At 44.9% G+C, this 14,153-nt stretch overlaps 1 protein-coding gene across 4 annotated transcripts in view; it reads right to left on the bottom strand.

Moving 5' to 3' along the window:
- Window positions 1–13,320, bottom strand: part of grb10b (growth factor receptor-bound protein 10b) — a 144,262-nt gene extending 130,942 nt beyond the window's left edge. For 2 of the 4 annotated variants that reach the window (XM_079837493.1, XM_079837495.1), the window contains exon 1: window positions 13,230–13,308. The gene's annotated coding sequence lies outside the window, so the exon portion shown is untranslated. Of the gene's footprint in view, window positions 1–13,229 lie in introns of all 4 variants that reach the window. The other 2 variants (XM_079837494.1, XM_079837492.1) reach the window with 2 other exon arrangements.
- Between the last annotated feature and the right edge of the window lie 833 nt (window positions 13,321–14,153).

The following is a 14,153-nucleotide window of genomic DNA, read 5'->3' as shown; positions in this document are numbered from 1 at the left end:
GCTGAATTTCAGCGGTTGCCATTTTTTAAAACAATTCCACATGAGTATTTTAATTTACAAAACTGTTACCAAGGGCATTTACTTCCAAGGCTTGAATGCGGCACACCCATAACCGACTGTTTTAAAGAGAGGGTCAAACATGTTGGATGTAAAAAATCGTACTAAAATTGAGTGGGCTTCAGAGAACATTAGAAAATAAAAAACGTCTTGGTTACGTATGTAACCTCTGTTCCCTGAGAACGGGGAACGAGACGCTGCGTCGGAAAGACACTACGGGTGACGCCTCAGCGTGACAGGTGTCTGAAACTACTATCAAATCATGGCAATCCTATTGACCGCCGACAGCCTATGATGTCATCAATGTCCGACCCGGAAGTATATAAGGGCGCCTTGCCAACACATACACATCTTCTCGTCTGAAGGGACAGTTCGGCAGACAGGCCCCGAGGCATGGCAGGCGACGCAGCGTCTCATTCCCTGTTCTCAGGGAACAGAGGTTACATACGTGACCAAGACGTTCCCTTTCGAAAGGGAACTTGCGCTCCGTTGAAAAGACGCTACGTGGAACGATATACCAACGCCACCATGCTGAGGGGAGTGTCTGCCCACTGGCAGTGACAACTGACAGCACAAGCAAATTCAACTGAAAAACCTGAGCCACTCCCCCTCAGGTCACACTGGGCTGTCAGTGACAGCATCCCCTACGGTCATAGCCCAAGCTATACACCTAAAAAGGAACCTTAATGCAACTGCATGAGGTCCTATCCAGACTGCTCAAAGGCCCGGGATCAACTACTTCGACAGAAGGGGTCCCTTTAAGGGAATGTAGCTAAGGGACCCGAAGGAACCCCAGCCAAATCACTACTCGGGGAACATATTCGCCCGAATGCCACCAGGGAGGCCTGACCTGGTGCCCTAAGTGTTTGGACACTTCGGTTTGGCCAACCCTGTCTGTTCAGAAACAGAGCCTCCGGACGGTGCCTCAGTGAGGCATCAAGACTAAGGGACTGAAAAACTGGCAGTCCTTCTTAGCCCGGATCTCAGAGACGGGTTATCCCAGAGAGCAACACTCAGCGTAGCGCTTTACAACCCTTGCTAGCGAGGGGAGTCTACCTGCTCAAATCAAGGATCTACCAAGTACTTGTGTTTCAAAGCAACAGGGAGGCCAGACAGGCCTACGGATTGATCTAACAGGGAGGCCTCACGAGAGGCCTGCGACCGTCTGATCAGACTCAGGCGGCTGTGTGCTCAGAGTGCTCAATTATGCAAATTGTCAGAGTAACCAAAAGACCCTGGGGGCTCGTCTTCAAGGAGGCCTGGTGAGGCCTACTACTTGATAGCAAGCCATGCTAGCTACCCGAGTATCCGCTCTGGAACTCGCCTCCAGGGAGGCCTGGTGAGGCCTACCACTTGGTAGCAAGTTTACAACTGAGTGCTATGAAAACCTTGACAGTTAGACTACTGGCTGACTAATAACTACCCATTGCACTGATGGGGACTCGTCCTCAGGGAGGCTTCGTAGAGCCTACTAGCTGGTAACAAGTCTTCACAAAGCCAACGTCTCTGGGAAGCATATCACACCAATTCAAACAAACTGGGGCCACCCACAGGAGGCCTCTAAAGGCTAGCTACCTGGTCGCAGCTGCTATGCACCCAGACCTTAGAAAAACGGGCGGGCTCTGACCGAGCGACTCTCACATGAGAGGAGGCTGATAAAACAGGAATGGTATATGGGCTCAAATTCACGTAGATAACAGCTAGTTGTGACAGTGCCTCAGCAACGCACCTCCATCATCCCTACAGCCTAGGCCAACTAAGCCAACATACCCAACTGAAGCTCCAGCGTCAGTCTCTAGTAAACACACTCTAGAAGAGACAAAACTACTCTAACACTCCATTCTCCCAGAAGGACGTCATACCACTTAGTACTCCACTAACATTTCAGTAGAAATGAGCGGCGGCCTCAACATAACTCTCACCATGAGAGGAAGCCTAAGTTTATATACATATGAACTACATGAGCGGTGGCCTGCCCCGCGTTTCCTTAAAAGGGAAAGCCAACACACACTCAACTCCACAGCCGAGAGTCAGGCGCTGTATTAAGTAGGGATGCACCGAATCCAGATTTTTGAGATTCGGCCGAATACCGAATCCACTGGTTAAGATTCAGCCGAATCCGAAACCGAATACCGAATCCTTCTCCCATCCTCAGTCCATTATCCCAGTAAACACATTAACGAAGTAAACAACGTCCACAGCAGTGTAGGGATGCTATTGACCATTTAACTATTAACCGAAAGTAATAACTTTGACCGATTAATACTACCAGTTAAACGGTTTAAATGTTTTTAACGCTTTTTTGTTTGTTTGTTTTTTGATGCATGGTTAAGAAAAATATGCTGTATAGCGTTATTTGTTCACTCACAGAGCACGTTGACATGTGCAAACACAAACCAGATATATCTCGCAAAATGAAGCAATGGAAAAGCTTACTGTGTGGGACCATTTGACAGAAAAATACAGCAGTAGTACAAGCTCCTGACTGGTGGAAAGCAAATTAACGGCGTTTCCCGAGGCTGGCCACTCTAGCGAGGCGTTATCTCTGTATTCCCGGGACATCAGTGCCATCTGAAGCCTTGTTTTGTGGCTTTTAATAGTGTGGTTTTGGTCAAGTTTACTAAAGTAAACATTGTCGCGTATGTTCTTCTCGCCGCTGTTTCCTGATGGTTTATAGAAAAATTACCCCGAGTCGTCCTCTGTCGCTTCAAAAAACGGAGGAGCGCGCCCGCGCTGTCAGCCGAGGCTCGCGCTGCGGAGACAGAAGGATTGAGGTTGTTTTCTGCTGCGGGTTTAACTGTCAACAGGCTGTGCTCCAGACTAACCCAAATCAGTTAGACATGTTACTTAAAAAACAAACAAACAAACAAAAAATATACAAAAAGGTAACCTAGGCCTTCTATTTTTATTTGACAAAAAAAAAAAGATTCCGGTTCTTCAAAGCTTACGGATTCAGTGTATTTTCGTTTTGTCATCTTAATTTGGTAATTATTTAAGTGAAAAATATTTAGTGTAGGCATATGTATTTTATTCTTTTTATTTATATTTTATCTGATCTATATGCGGCTGTTTGCACGGTAAAATAAAATACATTTTGGCTGCTGTCTGGAGATTCCCTCATGCACAACTTGTATTCTTTCAGATGTTTCATACGCAAATGTTTTAACAGCGGCAGTTGTTTAGGATCCTTGTCATCACGAGACAAATATGCATTGCAAATTGAAGCTCAACTTGAATCGCCTTCTTTTGACTTAAAGTAGCATATTGCCACGTTTTCTGTTCATGAGTTCCATTTTCACTTTCAACGGAGGCATCATTACGTTCGACCAGCGGAGCACGCGTAGTGCAAGCCTAGGGTTCGGGTTCGATGGAAAAAAATTCTGAGGTTCGGCAGAAACCAAACCCCATCAAAAAGCCCAATATTTGGCCGAATCCGAACCCGAATCCTGGATTCGGTGCATCCCTAGTATTAAGCCACCTACAAGGGAAAACTTCAGTTAACTTCCTCCTTCCTAACGGTTGACGTAAACCCATACTCTATACAGGGAACAAAGGTCTGTAAGAAATACATATTTTAGTGTTATCACGCAAAATAGACCAGTCTCACCTGTGGCGTGTAGAGCGAAGACTAACCACACAGTTCTCATATGACCGCAGTGTTCTACCGCCCTTGCATGCCTGAAAGGGGCGCTCTCACTGATCAAGCCAAGGCGGGCCACTGAATATCCTTCCACCCAGGCCTGATGTAAGAAGCACCTGGAGAAATGCTCTATGCAGAAAACGTCTCAGGTTACAAATGTAACCTTTGTTCCCTGAGAACAGGGAACGAGACACTGCGTCAGCTTCTGCTTACGCTACAGGGAACGCCTCCAGCGTGACTGGTGCCTGAAATCACTATCAAAAAACGTCAATCCTATTGACCGGCGACAGCCTATGATGTCATCAAGGCGCGACCAGGAAGTATATAAGGGCGCCTTGCCAACATGACAGTATCTAATCGTCTGAAGGGACTGTTTTCGGCAGGCAGGCCCTGCGGCATGGCAAAGCGACGCAGTGTCTCGTTCCCTGTTCTCAGGGAACAAAGGTTACATTTGTAACCTGAGACGTTCCCTTTCGAAAGGGAACTCGCACTGCGTCAGCTTCTGCTTACGCTACGGGGAACGATATACCCACTACGCCATGCCGACGGGAGTGCATGCCCACTGGCAGTGACAACTGTCAAGACAAGCAAATTCTACTGAAATGCCTGAACCACTCCCCTTCTGGTCACATTAGGCTGTCAGTGACAGCGCTCCCTACGGTCATAGCCCAAGCTATCGCCCAAGAAGGAACCTTCACACACATGAGGTCCTTCCCAGGCCCTGCTCGAAGGCCTGGAACCACCCATTCGACTTAGAAGGGGTTCCTTAAAGGGAACGTGGCAAGGGAACTACGAGGGAACCCTATGCCAGTCACTATTCGGGAGGTTCTCACCGAATGCCACCAGGGAGACCTGACCAGGTGACCCAGTCTGTTATGGGACACGTAATACGGTCAACCCTGTCTGTACAGTACAGAGCCTCTGGTACTCGCCTCCGAAGAGGAAAGAAAGGCAGTAACATCCACTAGCCGGATCTCAGAGACGGGTTATCCCGGAGAGCAGCTCTCAGCGAAGTGCTATATAACCCTTGCTAGCGAGGGGAGTTTAGCCGCTCGATCCTCGGATCTACCAAGCACCTACTTGGTAGATCGGGAAAGAAATATTATCACCAATATTACACATTGAGGCCCCGAACCCCTTTTCCCAAAGCCCCGCAGAGCTGGGCGCAGATCTTACTACAGCTCGCGCATTAGCGCGTACCCGGTCTTCAGCTACTTCCCACTTTTACGCTAGGAAAACACAGCTAGCCCTCTACACTACAAGCCCTCGGGCAAGAGCGCGAATTAATCACCCACATAGTGGGAAAAATAACACGGAGAGGCAGCAAGACTCAACTAGCAAAAGTGAGGCATACACACACAACCACATAATGTTGCAAAGAAGATCGTTCTTAGCTTACTCACGGGGAGCTGCAGGCCCTGCGAAATCCCTCGATGATCCAAAATCTCCCCAAGCAACCCCTCAGGGGAGCGACGGTCAAAAAGTCCTGAAAAACATAGTTTTGAAAATGTTTCGCCCTCATAGAGGGGGACTTACAAATCGCTCCTCGCGGTGCTTCAACCCAGCCATCGAGCTAGTATCCGCCCGCCATCCTGAGGGGGGCGCTTTTAACAAACAAACCAGGCGGGCCGGCAGAGTCTTACATTTTCTGCTCATCATAGGCCCACCGGCCTGATGTAAAGCGCCCGGGGGAAAGCCAGAGGAAGGGAAAAAGGCAGCGTTCATCTCCGCGTCCTCGAGGGCGGAGTCCGCTGCCTGCGCTGGTTCCGGTTACCAGCCCCGGCTTCCTTCCTCTTCCTGTTGCGGGTGTCCCGCCTCCCCTGCGCCCCAGTCCTCCACGGCGGGGCGCTCGAGAGGCGACGCTGGCTTGCTGTTCCCGTCTCCAGCCCTCAGACTGGAACGGGCCGGGGACACCCGACTGTCTGGGCGCGGTCCCGGACCTCAGCGGGATGCATGTTCTAAATGCTGCCGAGCACGCCTTTGTTCACAGATCTTTGTTCACATGTCTCTCCGTGGCCACCGTCGCCGCCATCGGCGCAATCTGTACGGTGGCCCGGAGAGCGAAAACCGCGGTCCGGCGCGACTCGACTTCCGCCTCAGGGGGTCCCTCCCCCTGATCGAGGTCCCTCAGCAGGTCTGCCTGGTACGCCTGCAACACAGCTGTGGTGTGCAAAGCCGCCGCAGCGTGACCCACTGACATGTACGCCCTGCCATTCAGGCATTAGACCGGCAGGGTGGGAGCCACAGTGTCGCAGGCCGCCCAGAGGCGAGATAAACATAACATCTCGTCCACGGGCAGCCCCGACACATACCCAGCCAGGCAATCCCTCGACATCAGCGAAATTTAGCTTGCCGATGTTGACAGATGCAGGGCTGAGAATGGTTTCTTCCATCCCCTCGAGATCTGCTGATGGAGACCTGGAAGGAATGGAAGACTCCCAGGAGTTGGGAGGTCATGGGCGGAGAGAAACCGATCGTCCAAACTGTTTGGACGCTCAGCCTCTCTCCTCACGCGCCGCAAAGGCAGCTGCAGTCTACCCGCAGCGCGTTCCCTGACCTCCAGCATCTCCCCGTACATGGGACAGGATGGTTTGAAGAGCTTTAGCATCTTTAACTGACTCACCCATCCTCTGCTCGAGCCTCTCGCGATCCGGATCGTCCTCGAGAACATAACTGTCTCCAACCGACGAGCCAGATCCATCTGGGAAGCGCATTTGGTTTGTTTAGACGCCGCTCAGCCTCAGCTCGAGCGTGGCCGTTCCCAGATGCAGAAACCTCTCCCCTCGAGAAGAGGTCCCGCCGAGAGCGGGGCGTTTCCAGAAGACAACGCTCGTAAATACTTTCACAAGAGGTTCGCAAACCTCTCGTGCGTGCTCTTCTCCCAGGCAGTAAACACAAAGTGTGTGTGTATCCAAAGCGCAAGCTACACATTCTCAACACACTTCATTGTTATCCTTCTTGTAGACGTTTCACGTGAAGACAGGCAAAACAGTCCCTGAAGACGAAAAGATACTGTCATGTTGGCAAGGCGCCCCTAATATACTTCCTGGTCGCGCCTTGATGACATCATAGGCTGTCGCCGGTCAATAGGATTGACGTTTTTTGATAGTGATTTCAGGCACCAGTCACGCTGGAGGCGTTCCCTGTAACGTAAGCAGAAGCTGACGCAGTGCGAGTTCCCTTTCGAAAGGGAACTATGAGGGATCCTTCTTCCTCCGGGAGTCCCGCCTCTTTTGCGACCTACTCCTATGAGGGGGCGCACGAAAAGCAATACTGGCACTCTGGCCCTGTCTCCAGCCCTCAGGCCATGACGGGCCAGGCCCTCCCGCCTGCCTGGGCGCGGATCCGGATCTCAGCGGTACGCAGGTTAAATGCTGCCGAACGCGCCTTCGCCTCTTCAAACTTTTCTTGAAAAGTTTGCTAGGCAAAAACGGCGAATAGTGGAGAAAGCCCTTTCCTTTACAAACCTACCCCTGATCGAGATCCCCCAGCAGATCTGCCTGGTACGCCTGAAACACCGCCATGGTGTGAAAAGCAGCACCAGCCTGACCTGCTGCCATGTATGCCCTGCCATTAAAGCACAATGTGGTTTGGAAAGGTTAGATGGCAGAGTTTGAGCTCTCAGTGTTGATGCCCACCAAATGCGAGAAAGTTTCCAAACGTTCCGTCAATCAGTAGCATCAACACATATCCATATTCCCCTTTCCCCTCGACATCAGCGAAGTTAAAACGCTGATGTCGATGAATATTGGGCCGAATATAGATTCTTCCATGCCCTCTCGATCTCTGTAAGAAGATCAGGAAGGAATGGAAGGCTCATCTGAGCCGATGGTTTATGGCCAAGGAGAAATCGATTGTGCGATCCATCAAAAGCGATCTCTCCTCTAAGCCTCGGCATGAGCGGGACAGCATCACCAATCCCAGATGCCAAACTCTCTTCCCTCAAAAAGAGAGCCAGACGAGAGCGGAGTGATCTCAGATTGAAAGCCGCTCACACTTACACACAAACAACTTCATATGAACTGACTGTGCATGCTCTTGATCCCAGGCAGTAAATACACACTCGTGTGTATTAAATAATGAGTTTTTTTATACCTTAACTCGTATAACACTTCAGACAGAACAGTCCCTGAAGACGAAAAGGTGTGTATGTGCAAGGCGCCCTTATATACTTCCAGGTCGCACATTGATGACATCATGGGCTGTCGCCGGTCAATAGGATTGCCGTGATTCGATAGTAGTTTCAGACACCTGTCACGCTAAGACGTTCCCCGTAGCGTCTTTCCGACGCAGCGTGAGTTCCCTTTAGTTTTTTTCATATTTTTCTTACACAAATGCATCGAATAGCTTTAGAAGGCCTTTATTAACCCCCCGGAGTCGTGTGGAGCAGTTATATGACGGACAGATGCACTTTTATGGACTTCAAAAACAGCCACAACCACTGCCATTATAAAGCTTGGATTAGCCAGGACTTTTTTAATATAACTCTGATTTTATTCCTCTGAAATAATAATGTCATATACACCTGGGGTGAGTAAATCATGGGCTAATTTTCATTTTGGGTGAACTAACCCTTTAAACACACATTAAGATATTTTTAATGTAGCCTGACAGATTTCTGTCCCTCCATTGAAAGTCCATAAAGACTTTTAAAGACTTCAGGTTTCAATACAAAATATCTTCATCTTCATCAAAGATGAATGTAGGTGAGTAATTGATGACAGAATTGGTGAATTATCTTTTGGATGCGTAACCATTTTTAAAACATGCGCACAATATCATTGTTATTGCTATTGTAATTCATTCTATAAACACATGTGTAACATGAACAATGTACTGTAAAGTGTTACTATTGTAGTAGTAATGTAGTAGGTCTGATGTCACTCCATCCCAAAAGCAAAAACAGTCCAGTTAAAGGCATCGATCTAGACAACCATCACATCACATTGCATCAGCCAAAGCACAGAAAATGATACAACACGTGTTATATAAATAAATAGACTATAAGAACAAGAATCCATTATATTTACAGTTATGTTCAATCTTACCATAAGCACTTACAAGAAGCTGCAGTATGAAAATTAACTACAGCAAGCATGTATATGTGATAGCAATGATCGAAGATTTAAGACATATTTAGTGAAAATAATATATTTTAGAGGTATTTTGGTTTTACATTTAAGGAAGCAGCTCAATCTTACTGAACAACTTGCCTCGTAAAGGTTGCCAGAAAGTTAAATACATGTGAATGTCCATGAGGATGGAAAGAACTCAGAACATAATGTTTCTAAATTACATTTCCCTTTTGTATTGATGGATTAGCAGAGAACTTTAACACAAACCTTCCCCCCCCCCCTCATCTACACACACAACCCCCTTCAACAGCAACACTACACCATGCATGACTCACCACTCAAAGCGTTTTAACTTTGTCATGCTCTTTAAACAGGGGTTTAAATCATTGTGGACCCATTTAAAAGCATTCATGAACCAGAACTCACCGGTGTCCGGCGTGTGTAAAGCTCTGCGTCAGCCCGGTCACAGCGAGATAAATGCACACAGAGTATTACAAGACTGCTTAACCATAACTGCTCCTGATTCTGGATCTCTAATATCCCAAATGCATGCATCCACAATGTATCTATCTCTCAGCTCTCTCTCCAATACACACTAAACAACTCCTCCTCTTCCAATAGCCCCACCTTTAAAATATTCATCATCCTCCAACTGAACCAACTGAAGTCTTCAGTCTCAGCCATCAATGGAGGTAACTACTGAGAATGAAATAGGACCTAGAAGAGGACCTTGTGGTATTCCTCAGCAGACAGCCTACAAAACCGCTTAATCTAACCGGTATCATTTATTATCCAAGTTTAAATTGTTTAACTATTTTACACAGTTGTCCACTCTAAATTAATGTGCAGACATTAACTGATGTAAATAGCCACATGATCAGAGCTGTTTAAGGGAATAGTTCACCCAAAAATGAACAGTCTGTCATCACTGACTTATTCTCAAGTCATTCCAAACCTGTATGACTTTCTTTCTTCTGCAGAACACAAAAGAAGATTTTTTTGAAGAATGCTAGTAACCAAACAGTTTTGGTGACCATTGGCTTCCACTGCATGGATGAAAAAATATATTTCTTAAAATATCTTCCTTTATGATCCACAGCAGAAAAAAAGTACATATATATATATATTTTTTTTTTTCATTTTTGGGTGAACTATCTCTTTATTTCCAGTTTGGCCCTCTGAAAGATGATATCTGTGCCAAAGTGCCATAAGAGAAAGCATGTAAAACATGTCATTATGCGGATACAACTACTGTATCTTTGTTACATATATGCAATTAAGGGGCAAAGCACCACAGAGGCAGAATGAGGAGGTAAAAATCACGGCAGCGAGCATTAGACCAGAGTAAAGACATTTGGAGACAGTTTTAAGAAAAATGGTTAAAGCCCATAAATACAATTACTTGTAATGTGGCATAATTGCTTATTACTTTTGACTTATGATCGATTGAGATTTTTTGTGTGAGGTTTTTGGTCAAACTGTATGGAGCCCTGCACATGACATGCAGGAAAAAACTAGTAGGCTAAATTGTGCGCATGATTTACTAATTAGTTCCCTTGATTTATAAATCGTGCGCATGATTTACTAATTAATTCCCTCTATTTGCTAAATGGTGCACACGATTTATAAATCGAGGGAACAAATTAGCACATCGCGTTGATGATTTAGCAAATCGAGGGAACAAATTAGTAAATCGTGCGCAGGATGTACTTTTTTTCTTGCATGTGCGGGGCTCTGTAAAACTGTTCAGAAGTTATAAGCAAAAAAAAAAACATATTTCGTGACCACTAGGTGGCACTGTGCCAAAACTGTACAGGTACCCTCAGGTCATGACCCGACCTCAGTTTCTCTTGAAGCCAATACGGAAGTGACTTAAACTGCAATTCCTCGACTGGCCGCTAGGGACAGGCTCCAGAAGGGAGCAGAATCTCATTGAGCCCCATGTTAAAATGCCCATGTTAAAACTTTACAGCAGAAAAACACAGCCTGGTACAAATTGGGGTTTTGGTCTATACGGCTAATTTTGCCCTTCATGACAACTGTGAGGGGGGGAATTTTTTATAACTCATTTGTTTACATTCTATAAAGCTTTAAAGTCCTGCATAATTAAGGGCGTGGCCACTTTGAGTGACAGGTGGATAGCCATTTGTCTGCTGTCTGTTAGTCATCGTGTCACCTCAGCTCCACCCACGTCCCGCCTCTTTGCCCATTTTCTTTTATCTGGGAGTGACAAGATGGCATCGGCCAGCTCGTCCCTACTTTGCGCTTCAAAACGGCTCTTCAGAATCCTATGGGTGACGTCCCGGACACTAGGTCAATATTTTTTTACAGTCTATGGTCATAACACACACACCAAGTTTGGTCAAAATACGCTAAAGCATTGCAGAGATGTCAGCCTCATGTCCATTTTGGCGTGTCGTTTGTAGAACTTGTTCTCACATTAAATAAGAACGGTTTTATGAATTGACTTGAATTCCATGTTTTTTTTGTCAGTAAGGTGTGAGGATGATCTGATTAAATTTCCGTGAAAATATAGAAAATCAAATATATAGAATAAAGAAAATCAAAATGGCGGACAGGAAATTCGGGGCGACAATGGCAAAATTGGTATTGATGTTTTCGGCACGACCCAAGGAATCTATTAAGACCAGTTTAATTACAAGAGACAAAATTAATCAAAAGCTATTAGCATTTTCGGACATTTCATTATAATTCTTGACTACAAGATGGCACTGCCCTGAAACTTTTTGAGTACCTTCAGTCTGCCGATGACACTTAGTGAGTTTCGTAACAATACTCCAATGTGTTTGTAAAGAATATAGCATTTTACGACAAAAAAATTACCCCCCAAAAAATTGGATATCGTTTGACTCATGCAAATCTAAAGAGATATTTTACATTTACTTATTTGGCAGATGCTTTTATCCAAAGCAACTTACAGTGCCCCTGGAGCAACATGGAGTAATGTGCCTTGCTCAAGGACACACATGTTGGTGACCGCTGGGATTGAACCAGAAACTTTCTGCATATCAGTTCCATGGTCCATCTTCATCTTTTGTGAAACTTTGTGATTTTTGGCCAAACCTTTTGGATTTGGTTCTAAGCAAAAATGGCATTGGTCCATTTTGGGGCGCTCTCAAATTTGCTTGCACATTATTCAAGAACAGTTTAATGAGTCAACGTGATTTCCATGTTTTTTGTTGCCATGGTCTGAAGATGATCGAAGACGATTTTGGTGAAAATTGGACGAAGCATCTTGGACGAGTTCGAAAAAGTTAGTTTTTTCGGAAAATTGTCACAATGTTATAGGATGCCAAGGCATCACAGTCAAACTATTTTGTTTCTTGCCCTTACTGTTCAAAAGATATTAGCATAAATGTAAGTGAAATTTTGGACAGTTGGTGGCGCTAGAGGGATTGATTTAGAGACTCCAAAATTGCTATGATTAATGCTTGGACTGTCCTCTATCTGTGTGCCAAATTTCACAACCATACAGTTCTATGGGCCCAAGACTTCAAGAGCAAAATAATAAGAAGATAAAGAACACTAATGGATACAATAGGTACCTATGCACCTTCGGTGCTTGGCCCCTAATAATAATTAAAAAAAACAATGATGAAGTATTACAGAATGGTATTTTGGTGACTGCATATTACACTTTTTAACTGTATATTTGATAAAAAAAAATGGCAACATATTTGAGCTGTTAAAAATATCTTTGTCATTGTAAAATGAAATTATAAAAACATAGGCTATTTGGTGTTTTTCATACAGGGAGGAATTTGTACGAATTGTATACGTTTTAAAACATAATATTAGTAATATTTTACCATAAACATACTCACATCGTCTGGCAAAATATACATTATATACACGATTATAAATATGAAATTATATAGTATCTTTACATCCCTCCCGTTATGATTACAGACGTTTTTTCAATAAAAACACCAGTTTCATCACTTACACGTTCACATTACAAACATGCCAGACTATCTTCTATCTTCGTTAGGCAATTGTATTATTTTCTACATGTTACATTTCTACACTGTGATATTTTGATATTTTACACGATCTGACGGTTTTTGTTTTTGTATGAGCTAGCTATCGATCAATTCCATAAGAATAAGAATAAGAACATTTAGTAATTTTAGAGTCAATTTTAGGTGATCTGACAACACATTTTTACAGCGTAAATAGTACAAGCTCTGTATTACTGCCATAGAACATTTGATTATGCTGCTGCAACACTGAACTTTCCTTTACTCTCTAGGATTCTAGGGCATAAAGCCACACCTCTCAGCCCTCTCTCGCCCACTGGTCTTATTTACTCACAAGTTCTTCTTTAGGGCAACCTACACCCGTTTTTCCTCCCAGGGCACCACTCACAGATTAAACTTTTGAGTGAACGCTCGTTTCGAAAAACATAGGAGTGATAATTAAAATCCATCGCTTACCTTTCTATAGCGGAGAAGAAGAGTGTCTTATTCACTGTAAATGTGTGTGTGTGTGTATGTATGTGTGCGTGCGCTGGACGTTGTCAGTATCCAGAGTCTCCGCCCACTCAAGACAGACTCCGCCCACTCTAGGGCAACACCACCCCGTCATCAGCCACTAGCGTTTCGCATTCTGGCCAGACCCCCGCGCGAACCAATGTGTGCATTGAATAAGCTGAGCGCGTGACACGGCTCTGAGCACACACGGTTAAAGCATTACTGACAACAGGGCTGTGTACACACACACAAACACGTTTCACGATTTGTTTGCCCTCTACTCGTTAAACATTGACGTTATATTATGTTCTTGGCCATTAAAATAGCCCCCACGTGCTCATGGGCTTATCGTACCGAATATTGTTTCTGTTACGTGAGTCGTGTACCAAAGGTCATTGAGCAACTTTCCCTTCAGTAGGCTACACGTTTTTGACTGTTTTTCCGACTGTGAAAAAAGTAGGTTAAGGTTATTAATAAAAATGACCATATAAGAATAGTTTCTGCTAAAATGGTCAGTCACCCTACTACAATTAACCCCATTAAATATTCTTCTTTCCTAAAATGCAGTAATGTCCACGAAATGTTTTAATCTATTGGATAAAATGTTAAACATTTTACATATATTTAACACCAGTTTCTAATAGACAAATCTAGCATTATAGGCTGCACGTCACCTGTCCATCCCTGGGACAACAATGCAGTCCAAAAGGTTACTGGGGCATTTCATTGTGCCGGCATAATATGCAATTAAAACTCAAAATGTATATCATGATGACCAAGCTGTGCATGACTGTTATTGTTAATATGATGATTTTCAGGACTCACAGCCATTACATGCAATCTTGATAAAGGACAGCCTCAGTGCTAAAGATATTTTTTTTAATAGTC

Source organism: Gobio gobio, assembly GCF_949357685.1.
Source record: "Gobio gobio genome assembly, chromosome: 15".
Classification (NCBI taxonomy): Eukaryota; Metazoa; Chordata; class Actinopteri; order Cypriniformes; family Gobionidae; genus Gobio; species Gobio gobio.
The sequence above is the reverse complement of the archived record's forward strand: the minus strand, read 5'-3'. Positions and strand labels throughout refer to the sequence as shown.